The sequence below is a fragment of the Lactuca serriola genome, chromosome 8, assembly GCF_051521515.1.
Source record: "Lactuca serriola cultivar US96UC23 chromosome 8, Lser_US96UC23_V15, whole genome shotgun sequence".
NCBI classification, from domain to species: Eukaryota; Viridiplantae; Streptophyta; class Magnoliopsida; order Asterales; family Asteraceae; genus Lactuca; species Lactuca serriola.
The window spans coordinates 250,186,150-250,198,458 of record NC_136415.1 but is presented as its reverse complement, the minus strand read 5'-3'; the positions used below and the strand labels follow the sequence as shown (position 1 = coordinate 250,198,458).

Here is a 12,309-nt window from a genome sequence, read left to right as displayed (position 1 = left end):
GACGGAATCAAGCCTTGTGTATGTGAGCCTATGGTATTCCCCTTTTAACTGGAATTAGAGGACTCCCGCCGCATCGTCTCTAGCATACATGCTAAGAAATTCCATGGTGGGTTCCTCGTAAGTTTTGTCACAAAGTCTAAGATAACCATGCCAATCCAATTGTTGGAACAAAAATGCTACACCATTGTGCACCCCCCCCAAGCTTCTTCATGGACCCTTTATGGTAGAATTTCGTTGGCCGGATTATACAACCTCGTAGGTTGGAGCGATAAGCTTTGATTTCAACATTGGTAAGGGAAGGGTTATTTCCCTCTTCTCCTCCCTTTTTCGTTTACCCGCTGCTTTGTGTGATGTACCGGCGACATCCTTTTGCGGGTTAGGATTAACTGAAGATCCATGGGAGCGTGGCTAAGTTGCATTAATTTTTGCACATTTTTAAGACCTACCATAACAAAAACAATCCACCAAAGTAATCTCTCCCTTACCACTCTCAAAATAATATAATAATGTTTAAATCAAACACAAACAATTCCAATAAATAATTGCACCCAACTTTTGACAATTCAAAACGGTTTTAAACAACACTACTCGGTTCCATTTGGCAATTCCAGTAAAAATTTGACAGTATTTCTAGTAAAAATGAACAAATTCCAACCAAAGTTAAACACTTTTCAATCAAGTTTCCAAGCAAAATTGACAAATTTCAACCATTCTCAAACCAATCATTATAAATAATCTGGGTAATAACTAACGATCCTAGGCAATTTTCAAAGCATAATTGGTGGCAATTATTGTATTAGAGCAATGCAATGTGATAAAAGCCAAGGAAAGAGTATACCCGATTCGATTGTTTTTCGTCCCAAAAATTGAATTTGAACCCGAAATCCGCTTCCATGCACCCCAAGATTATTGGTTGTTCATGGATACCAAAATACAAAACTTGTTCAATAAAACAATATTTTCAACTTGATTCTTGCAAAAAATCCAGCAGCGGCTCGTGGTGGCTCAAAATTTTCGGCAAAATTTTTGGTGAGATTTTGCGGTTTTGTTCTGTTAGATGTATAGAGCTTCGAAAAAAGAAACACTTTTGTGGTGTCAGAAATACAAGAGGTGGCTAGAGTTGGCCAGAAAATGGGCGGAAAGCGGTGATTTGGTGGTGATGGTGCCCCTGATTCCAGCGACGGATCAAAGGAAATTTTAGGTGGAGTTTGTAGAGGAGGAAAAATGGTGAAGAATGGCAGTGGTCTCGCGGGATTCTGACCGGTAAAATGTCGGGAAATCAACTTTTTGTGGGAAGTGAGTGTTTGTGTTCTTGAGAGTTGAGAGAAAATGATGGAGGTTTGATAGGGTTGAATGGAGAAGAAGAGCGACCGGAGAGTTTAATCAATGGGTGAAGTGAAGTCATACTCGGTCAATGTTGGTCAGCTCATTAACCATCCGATCAAAGAAAGTCAAAGATTGGTTAGCAAAACCAGATTTGGTCGCTGGCATATGCACGGGTCGTGCAGGTCCCGCAACTCCTGCAATTACGATAGGTGTCTTCGTTACATGATCGAGTTCGGTTGTGCACCTCAGCGCGGGTCGTGAAGGCTTCAGCTCATGTTTTCCATTTTTGCTTCGTTTTCTTCCGTTTCTTCACTAGTTCTTGCTTTAGAAGGCTCCAAACAACTAGAAACTCTTGAATGCTTCAAAAATAACTCCAAAAGACACATCAAAATATCTTCAAAACTTTATTCGAATTCAAAGACATGAAAGCACAATGTTTTCCAAAAATGCCCCTCTTTAACGTCTTTGGCGAGATATCCTCCTAGCTTGATTCAACACCTCGGTACATCCAAATGAATGATTTCAAGAGCATTTGCATTAAAACCTTCATAAAATGGCTTCAAACAGTGCCCATTGACTTTAAAAATTTGTCTCGTTTCTTCACTATGAATTTCTACCACCCCACGGTCAAAAGTTTTGATTACACCAAAAGGCCAACTCCACCTTGATCTTAACTTGCCCGGAAATAACTTCAATTGTGAATGGTAAAGTAAGACCCTATGTCCTGATTCAAAATGCTTCTGGGTGATGGACTTGTCATGGAAAAGTTTTGTTTTCTCCTTGTGAATTCTCGAGTTTTCATAAAAGTCATTTCTCAATTCTTCTAACTCTTGAAGTTGGAGCTTCCTATGTCTTCTCGTTTCATCAATACTGAAATTGCATTGCTTGACATCCAAAAATACACGGTGCTCTAGTTCCGCAGGAAGATGACATGGATTTCCAAAAACCAACCTAAATGGAGACGTGCATATTGGGGTCTTGTAAGTAGTCCGGTAGGCCCATAAGGCATCATCAAGCCTTAAACTCCAATATTTTTCTTGTCGGATTCACCATTTTTTCAAGGATAGACTTCACTTCACGATTTGAACCGCTACTTAACCGTTCGTTTGAGGGTGATAAGTGGTGGAGACACGGTGGGTCATGTTGTATTTCCACAATAAAGTCTTCATCATCTTGCTGCAAAAAGGCATCCCTCTATCGCTGATCAAGGCCCTATGCACACCAAATCTCACAAAAATATTAGATTTTTAAAAGTCGATAACCGTTTTGGCATCATACAATCTTGTAGCTTTGGCCTCAACCCATTTAGAAACATAATCAACCGCGAGTAAGATGTAAATGTTGCCAAATGAGACGGGAAATGTCACACCCCCAAACCAAGGATGGCGGAAACGTCCGGGGGTGGAGGACTTCATGTAATGTATCACAACAATGAGTATAATAGTGCTCAAAGTAAATACAACCATCATAAATATAATTGAAAAAGTTACACCAAAGTATATGTTTACATGATTCGAATCAATTACATTATGATACAAAATGAACTGTTTGACGATTTATCGTCCCATCCTCAAAACGTGGTTGATTTCTTGATTCACTGAATTCCTGAGAATACAAGTAGTTTTGAAAAAGTGTCAACACAAAGGTTGGTGAGTTCATAAGCTTTTGACAGTAAGAGTTTGAAAATCAATCTTTGTAAGAAGATGTATGTCACCAAGAAAAATCCAATATTTTTCCTTATAAAAGTCATGTAGTCCTAAATACCAGGACCGAAATGAATAAGTATTTTGTCATACTTAAAGATATAATTGTGGTTTTAAATTGACATAAAACCCCTTTCAGATTTGAGAAAAATCCCGTAATGAATTATGTGTGGTCTTAAATACCAAGACTGAAAATATACCATAATATCTGTAATTATTGATATAAAAAGTGATTTTAAATTGACATAAAACCCCTTTCAGATTTGAGAAAAATCCCGTAATGAATGATGTGTGGTCTTAAATACCAAGACTGAAAATATACCATAATATTTGTAATTATTGATATAAAAGTGATTTTAAATTAACATAAAATCCCTTTTGATTTATGCAATCCCTGTAAACTTATGTCGTTAGATCCCTATGTGAGCTGCTATAATCATACTAATGACCTGTATACACCTGCTACGACGTTTCTCAGGCGTCGCGAAAATGAAATGAGACTTGTCACCCGCAGACCTGCAGGTCCGGCTGTAGCTAGCAGCGAGGTGTGGGGTTTCAAACCCAATATAGATCTATACACAACTATCACGTTCTCCCTCCAGGAGACTCTGATTATAACTAGCAGGAATTAGATTCCGTACTCGGACGTACGGACGAGAATGTCTCACAATTTAGGTTAACAAGTTTACGTGTGGTGTGCATAAGTGTAAAGCCTTTTCCTGTGGGAATAAAACCTTCCGAAATGTGTTTGTTGTGTTAATGGAAACATAAATCATACCTATTATAGTTTATCCCAAAACGTTTGTAAAGTATGAAAACTCTTTTATGAAAACGCTTTTGTAATGAATTTACACTTAACGTAATGAAAGTTCCCTTTTGTATAAATGTACCCTTCTGAAAATATATGTGTATTATGTATGGTATCATAAACTATACCATTTATAGTTTATCAAAATAAGGGTAGAAATAGTAAAGTACATAAACTATGCTTAACATAGTTTAATAATGCATTTGTATGTAATGGTGTACTTTAATTATAACACTTTGTTATTTCTATGTATTATCTAGTGAAAATTCATTTGTTAACTGGTGTATATCTAGATATGAATATAAAAATGTCACATACTACAATAACACATAATCACATAATGATATATACCTTGCTCAACATGTTACAAGGTGAAATGAAATCTATCGTGTTTTTCTATTTATAACATTTTCTGTAGTTGTTATTGGAAAATTTGTAGAAAAATCATAAAATGTCCAAATCAAGTTCTGTAACTTCTAAAAGTTTGGAAAATGAGTCTAGTTGGTTCATAAATTTTTCCATAATTTTTAGGGACCTCTAACTTGTGTGACCAAGTCCAAAATCACAGACTGGTCCGGATTGGTGTTTGAGATGATAGGCAGTTTTGTACAAATCACCATAAATTGTAGAAAAATCGTATGGAGATGTGCAAGTAGTCATTTTAAAGCTAGGAACTGGAACTACTTACACCTAAAACAGTTTTGTAAACAAAAATGTTTAAGTTGCCCAAAACAGTCTGTGAATGGGGTCCAACTTTTCTGATGAAGGCTGTTAGAAAAGTTTAGTTTTGTTCTTGTTGTTTTACTTGTATTCCCCCCCCCCCCCCCTAAAAACTTGAGAAAACATGAAAATGTGGGGGTATGAACTCACCTTGAGTGGTTTCAGTAGGTAAGTGTTGAAGAAGAGAAGTGTTCAACCCAAGAACACTTCAAGAATCACTTGAAGATTCGAAAATCTAACAAGAATGTGATGATGTTTGTGTAAGCAATCTATGATTTTGAGTAGGAGGATGTGTAATAATCATAAGAAAGATGATGATACTTACTAATTGTAGGAGAAAAGTCTTGGAGTATGCCTTGAAATTCTCGAATTGGAGAGAGAAAGATGAGAGAGTTTGGAGTGTGGTTCTTGGTGAAAAATGAGAGAATGAATGAAGTGTGAGGAGAGAGGGTGGATGTTCCAGCCCTAAGAATGTGGGAATGGTTGAAAATAATGAGAAATGACTTATGAAGTGACTAGGGATGGGCTGGTGGTGAATAGTGACATGGAGTGGGTATGGGAGTGGTTGTTTGTGTCATAGAAATAAGTAAAGTCAACACTCCACCTCTTGTACTTCACCCACTCTTCTTGGATAATGTTTTATCCTTAAAAACGTGATTAATTAATAATTAAAGGTCCTTATATGTTAAAATATAGTTTTTGGTGAAAATCCCGTGTTAAAACAATTAAAAACGGGCTTAAAACGCGAAATTAGTCGAAAACCGGGAGAAAAAGCCATTCCAGCGAGACCTCTCGGTCCTAGGCCGAGGTTCGGTCCTTGTTGGTGCCGAGCCGGAAGCGAAGTGTGCGAACCAGAAGAAGCGAAGGCGAGGAGTCAATCCGAAGGCTCGGTCCGAATGGTCAGAAGCGAACTAGTCCGAGGGAACCTTGACCCGAAATGGACCGAAGGTTCGGGTTCGGGTGAGGCATGCGAGGTTCGGGCCCGAGAGGACCTTTCGGGTTCGGTTCAGCAGCCTTCGGCTCAGAAGGGTTCGGTTCCTAAGAGGGCTTTCAGGTACTAAGAGGACTTTCGGGTCCTAAGAGGGGTTTTGGCTCCTTAAGTCCGTTTTTCGCGTAGACTTCCGTTTTTGGGCTGTTTTCGCCAAATTCGAGGGTCGGGATGCCGCGAGTGATTATAGAAAGTTGAGAGAGATTTTGAGAGAGATTCCCATACTTAGAGAGATTTGACATTCTTGGAGAGATTTCACATACAAAGAGATATTTGGGAGAGATTTCACATTCTTAGAGAGATTTGAGAGAGATTTGACATTTTTGGAGAGATTTCTCATACAAAAAGAGATTTGGGAGAGATTTCACATACTTAGAGAGATTTGGGAGAGATTTGACATTCTTGGAGAGATTTCACTGGGTTTGCTTAGATAAATCTCTCCAAGAATGTCAAATCTCTCCCAAATCTTAGAGAGATTTGGGAGAGATTTCACATACTCCCGAGTTTGGCATGTTTTTGAGGGATGCAGCTAGAGGGAATGCAGATGGTGTCACTGGGTTTGATCTCTGGCATAATATTGCCTCCGAAATATTCAATTCTGGAGTGTCCCCAGAGAGCAGCATTCGATCTCCTATACACCGAGTACTACACCGATTTATCACTTTATCCATCAATCACAGAAGTCATGGGGACAATGTGACAAAGCAGAATCTATTCTTTTTATGGTGCATTTTGCAGCCGGGAGTGTGTTGCAACATTCCCTACTTTTTGGCACGCTTTATGGCTAACTCTGTTGCCAGTTCTCACCCCAGGAGCCCTATTTGTGGAGGGCAATTCATTACCCGTTTGGCCCGATCGTATGGGTTGCTTGTTCCCGGTATCACTCGTTCCATGACTTGCATGGATGAACATGAGTTTAGTATGGGTTGTTTGGAGACCATGCGGGTGGTCAAAAATTATGGAACTCACTGGGGTATTTTGGGTTCGTATGATGAGGATGGTGGTGAGCAGCAGGGTGATCAACCCGCACCACAACCAAGGTCGAGGAGAAGAAATTTGAGAGGACGAGGGGAAAGAGGACAACCAGTTCGCCAATCAGCACCCACTGGAGGGCCCGACTTTGGGGGTGATAAGACTGGGTATTTTGACCAACTTTCCTTGAGCATGAACTGGATTGATGGGGCAATGGAGAATTTGGTGCAACATTTCCATGTGGAGCAGCCTCCTCATTTAGGGTATCATTACCCAATTTGCCCTAGGATGAGCGAGTATCGAGGCCAAGGAGGAGATGGGGCAGGCACTAGTGGAGCTCGGAATGAAGAGGAAGATGATTGATCGCTAGGTTGGTTGTTATTTATTTTAGTTTTTAGTTTCTAGTTTATTTGGTTTTAGTTGTTTGGTTCGAACACTTTGTACGGATTGTTGAACAATTGTTGGTTTATTATTATGTTACCTTTATTTTTTTTGGTTGTTTGATTACAGCTTTCTAAGGAGTCTTGGGAAGGGAGTAAAGTCAAGTCAAGATTCGTGATCGTCTAGTCAAGGGTCGTTACAAGTCTAGAGTTAAGAGTCGAGACCCATAATTAAAAATAAGTGTGGGGTGAATTGAGAGAGAGGATGAGATTAGCAAGGAATCATAGAAATTCTGCATTTAGAAGTGTCTTTATCAATTTAGAAATTGGAATGGGATGCCAAAAGTAATAAGAAGAATGGGCAGTTTCATTTTTCATTCGCCCAGTTTTCACAACGTGAGCATACACTATTCACGTCGTGAGTTGAGTTATTATAGATTTCAGAATCCGCATTCCTGCGACCTCACGTCGTGAGCCTATATTACTCACATCGTGAGTTTCCCATTTTCATTATATTTGGGGTTTTTATGACGTACATGCTGGCTGTTTCCTCTACTATACAAAGTGGCGTATGCTTTCCCACATTATTCTATACATTTTGAAGACATACACCATTCTTAAGGGAGATTGAAGTTTCGATTCATTGCTTTTTCGCTTGTTGGCTCACTTACATCTTTCGCTAGTTCAAGTCCAAGTTCCTATTTAGATGAAGTTCCTTATTCAAGATGCACATGTCAACTACACGTTTGGAGTTCGATCTTGCCACTTCTATCCCAGGGGAGTCTGTTCCTTTTTCTCCCTTTTATTGCTTTTAATTTTATTTTATGCATACAACGAGGGCATCGTATGTAATAAGTGTGGGGTAGGGGGTCGAAAAAGTAAATTGCTAAAAATTATAGGAAATTTTAAAATCTTCATAGGTTTGAAATAATAATCTAATTGGTTCTAGTAATAATAATTTAAACTTAAGTTGCTAGTATTGCATTAGGATGATCTGATAAGAACTCAAATGTTTAGTTGAGCCAATATACGTTATAGTGCATAATGTGGCCTCCTATATTCTAGTGAAATCATGGGACAAAAACACAACCTCGCTTAGTTTGAGGGATGCAATATGTTTATCAGCCTAAACCTGAAATGTATTCAGGAAAGCTTAGGTAGTCATTGCACGTAGACTAATACCTTAACCAATAAGGGTTGAAGTAAAGCGCCCTGCTTAAGCATGTTGGTTTTTGAGTGATATATATATATATATATATATATATATATATATATATATATATATAAGTGAGTACATGTAAGAGAGAGAGAGAGAGAGAGAGAGAGAAATTACCAAAAGTAAAGAAATTGAAGAATTTTGGAGCATAAAAGTATCAAAGTATGAAGATCAAAGATCAAAAATTCTGAAGTCTCAAAAGTTGAAGATACGAAAGTTACACAAAATGGTGGTGAATTCAAAGAAATCAAAGATCAAATATCAAAGAAAAGAAGAATTCAAGAGCTCCAAGTTGTGGTATCTTCAAAAAGTTGTAATTATCTAGTTTATGTATGCTTGGATGGCTTTACAAAAATACCTTGAGGTTAGAAAGCTTTCTGAGGATGGATTCGGAGGGTTGCATAAAATGAGCGTTGTTCTAAAGAAGTGGGCGGGTGTTTATGAGGATTGTGAGTATTTAGAATTGAGGGGGGTTACTTAGGAAAATTTTTAGATGCAAATGCATGCGTTGAGGTCTTAGCATAATGGCTGAGCTTGAGTTGGATCGTTCTATGTGATATTGGTGATGAAGGTTTGATTTAATAATTAGATTTGCTTTAGGGCAAGAAAAGAACAAGTGTGGGGTATTTTGATATTGCCTTATTTATACACATTTTTAGGCAATATTTATTTACATTTTTATTAATATTTTGGTTATTTGCATAGAATTATGATACTTATAAGGATAAATTGTAATTTGCAGCAAAAGTAAGGCATTTTCGAAGTAAGAGACCAGAATTGACAATATTTGGAACTTTAGAGCCTCGAAGGGAAGAAGGATAAAAAATTCCACCAAAAAGACGTGCTCACGACGTGAGTAACTTGATGCTCACGACGTGAATCGATTGTTCCAGAAGATTTGCATCCGGGTGGAAGAGTTCTTGTCGAATACGAAAAGATCGCATTCACAGCGTGAATCCTTATGGTTCACAACGTGAACTCGGGAAATCAGAAAACTATAAATTCCCTTGCCCATTACGACTCGGGGAGTTCTAGGCTGATTGGAAGGTTACCTGAAGACGATTTTGAGCAGAAGAAGAGTTCTGGAAAAGGCTTTCAACATCAAAAGGAGTAAAGGTTCATAATTAGTTAATTAGTTTGATAGTTATGAACATGTTTGATAATTTGATTTGTTTTTGCTTACTTGTTACTATGAGTAGTTGAATCTAGCAGCTCTTGTCTAGCTAGATGAAGCTTCTGAATTATGTTTTAGCTCAATGACTATTGAATTTGATTAGTTGGTAAATTGCTTGTGTTTGATTATCATTACCTAGCATGTTATCTTATTTTCTTAGTTTCTTAAATTCATGTTCTGTGTAGCTTAGTAACCATTAAATTACATGAACTTGAAACCTAGTGATTTAGTGAACATTGAATTGCTAGAGCTAGGATCGACCAAAATCTTAGATAAGTGATAAAAGTAACTAATTTAGCTGTGCTAGAGGACATAATTTATGACCATAATTGTGTTTGCTTAGATAAATCTTACATAGCTCAGCTATAATTAATAACTAATTCTGTGTTTTGCTTATGTGTGACCATACAAGGTAGTTCATGAATTGGTAAAAAGATTAGTAAATTTGGACTTGAATTGCTAATTACATAATAATTGGTGACCAACTTTGATAATCCATAATTATTAGCTAAACATAAATAAAGAAGTGGATTCAAACTAGACAGGAGTGTTTTGAATTAATTGATTGAATTCTGTGATTTAAGTTCGTCTGGTCTTGCAAAATCAGATAAAACCCCTTCTTTGCTCTAAAATTAGGTTAATTTAATAGTAGATAAATTAATTACTCAAAACCGTTCCCTGAGATCGACACCGACTTACCCAAATATTCTGTAATTTTGACTAGGTACACTGCCTAGGTGCAATTAGTTAGTTAAGGTAGTTACGTTATAAATAATAAAATTAGGTGTACCTATTTGCACGCATCAAGTTTTTACCGTCGTTGCCGGCGAACGGCTTATTTGATTTGTTTGATTTGTTTGCTTTAGGTTGATCGATCCTTTTTGTGGGGTAAAACCTGCAAAAAGTTATTTTTCAAATTAGTTTTTTTAGTACTAGGCTCACGACGAGAACCTTAAGTTCACGACGTGAGTTCAGTATTTTCTCCTTTTTTTTTTCTTTTTTTTCGTTTTTCTTTTCTTTGACAACACGAGGTGGTAGCCTTTACCACGTCGTGGTGGCTAGTCTGTAGGAAATTTTTATTTGGTTTTTGTTCAGTTTTACGTTTTTATTTTGTCTGTTTTGCAGGAGTTGATGACCATAGGATCCAACACACCTTTGGTGCCACCGCTTGAAGATCCGGAGTCTACGCTGCACAAAAAGAATAATAAGAAGTCGCCTTTACAAGAACTGAAATCATCCTTTTCAAGGAAGTCAGGAAAGAAAATGGGAGAATCGAGTTCATCCTCAAAGAGCAAGTTTGAAGTCTTCGATAAATTTCCTAATCCACACGAGTTCGAGTACGAATCAGAAAGAGAATTTGGACTTTATACGAGTGAACCCGAGAACGAGCCGGAGAACAAAATGGCGAACATTGATGAGATGGCCATGGGGGACTACAAGAAGCGCATTCGAGACGATGTGGGGCCGGGTTTAGTACATCCTATGATTCCTGCCAATGCCACATTCGAGTTAAAGGGACACATCCTTACTGCACTTAAGGATATTCCATTCTATGGGAAGGATCATGAGGATGCTTTCAAACATTTAGACGAGGTCAATGATATTGTGGATTATTTTAATACTCCTAATATCCCAAGGGAGACAGCTTTGCTAAGGATGCTACCAGTCACTTTCAAGAGAGATGCAAAAGACTGGTTGAAGGCACTTCCATCTGGTACAATCACCACATGGACCTAATTGCATGAGAAATTTCTAGATCAGTTTTGCCCACCCTCCAAAATCTCTAAACTCAAGAAGGTGATTTCCAACTTTGAGCAAAATCCGGGGGAGTCATTATACGAGGCATGGGAGCACTACAAGGGGTTGTTAACGAATTGTCCTCAACATGACCTCAATATTCAGCAAGTGATGTCGATATTCTATGATGGGGTGAATGTCATGACTAGACAACTCCTTGATTTGCAAGGACCACTAACGAAGAAGAACCCAAATCAAGCCAAGGAGCTAATTGGAGAATTTTCAAAGCACTCTCGTGAGTATCACAACCCAGGGTGTGATGGTATAAAAGGCAGTGGAGGTACACAAACTGAAGAGATGGCTGATGTGACGGCAATGCTTAATAACATGGATAGGAAATTGACCCAAATGGACCAATCAATTCATGCAATTCGAGTTGGTTACGAAAGGTGTAGTTGCCCACATTTGACAAAAGATTGTAATTTGGATGATTTTGGAAATAAAAAAGCTCAAGTTTGTTATTCAAGTGGGGACAAGTATGACGAATATTGGAGGAAACCAAAGATGGGGTGGTTTCCATATGACGAGTACAAGAAACAGAAGGATGAGAAATTCAAGCAGACTGGTCGGGGTTTCTATCAAAAGGATCAGCCACCAGCTGAGAAGAAAACTAATTTGGAGTCCATGTTAGTTCGTTTCATGGAAGTTTCTGGTAAAAGACATGATGATGTTGATGCAGCACTTCAAGATCAAAGGACAATGATGAAGGAACAGCAAATTTTGATGAAGAATCATCAGGCCATGATGATAGACTAGCAATCATCATTGAAGAATCAGCAAGCCTCCATCCATAACCTTGAAACCCAACTTGGCCAACTTACAACTTTGGTGAATGAGAGATTGTTTCCACAGATTCCTGAAAAGAAGACCCAATCTCACATCATGGCCATTGATACTGAAGAAGAGGCGATTTATGAGTTCCTGGAAGCATAAGAAGTGGAGCCAAAGCCATCTAAACCAAAGCCAAAGAAGTCCAAGCTCAAAAACAAAGAAGCCGGTGAAACGCCAGATTCACGTCGTGAGCTCGATATGCTCACGACATCGACTTGGTCTGAACAAAATAAAATCGTATATGTTCCAGCTTATGAACCTCCTTTGTCATTCCCGTCTCGAGCACATCTTAGCCCACTGGAAAGGGAACATCTGGAGTTTATTCAACAAATAAAGGGTATTCCTATTAATACTCCTTTCATTGATTCGCTTTTGAAAATTCCAGAATACGCGA

At 38.2% G+C, this 12,309-nt stretch overlaps 1 non-coding gene across 1 annotated transcript; it reads right to left on the bottom strand.

Annotated features, from left to right (window-relative positions):
• Positions 1-11,072: 11,072 nt before the first annotated feature.
• LOC145071919 (small nucleolar RNA R71) lies at positions 11,073-11,179 on the bottom strand. Its single transcript, XR_013690881.1, has one exon. It is a non-coding gene; the product is annotated as a small nucleolar RNA R71 (small nucleolar RNA).
• Positions 11,180-12,309: the final 1,130 nt, after the last annotated feature.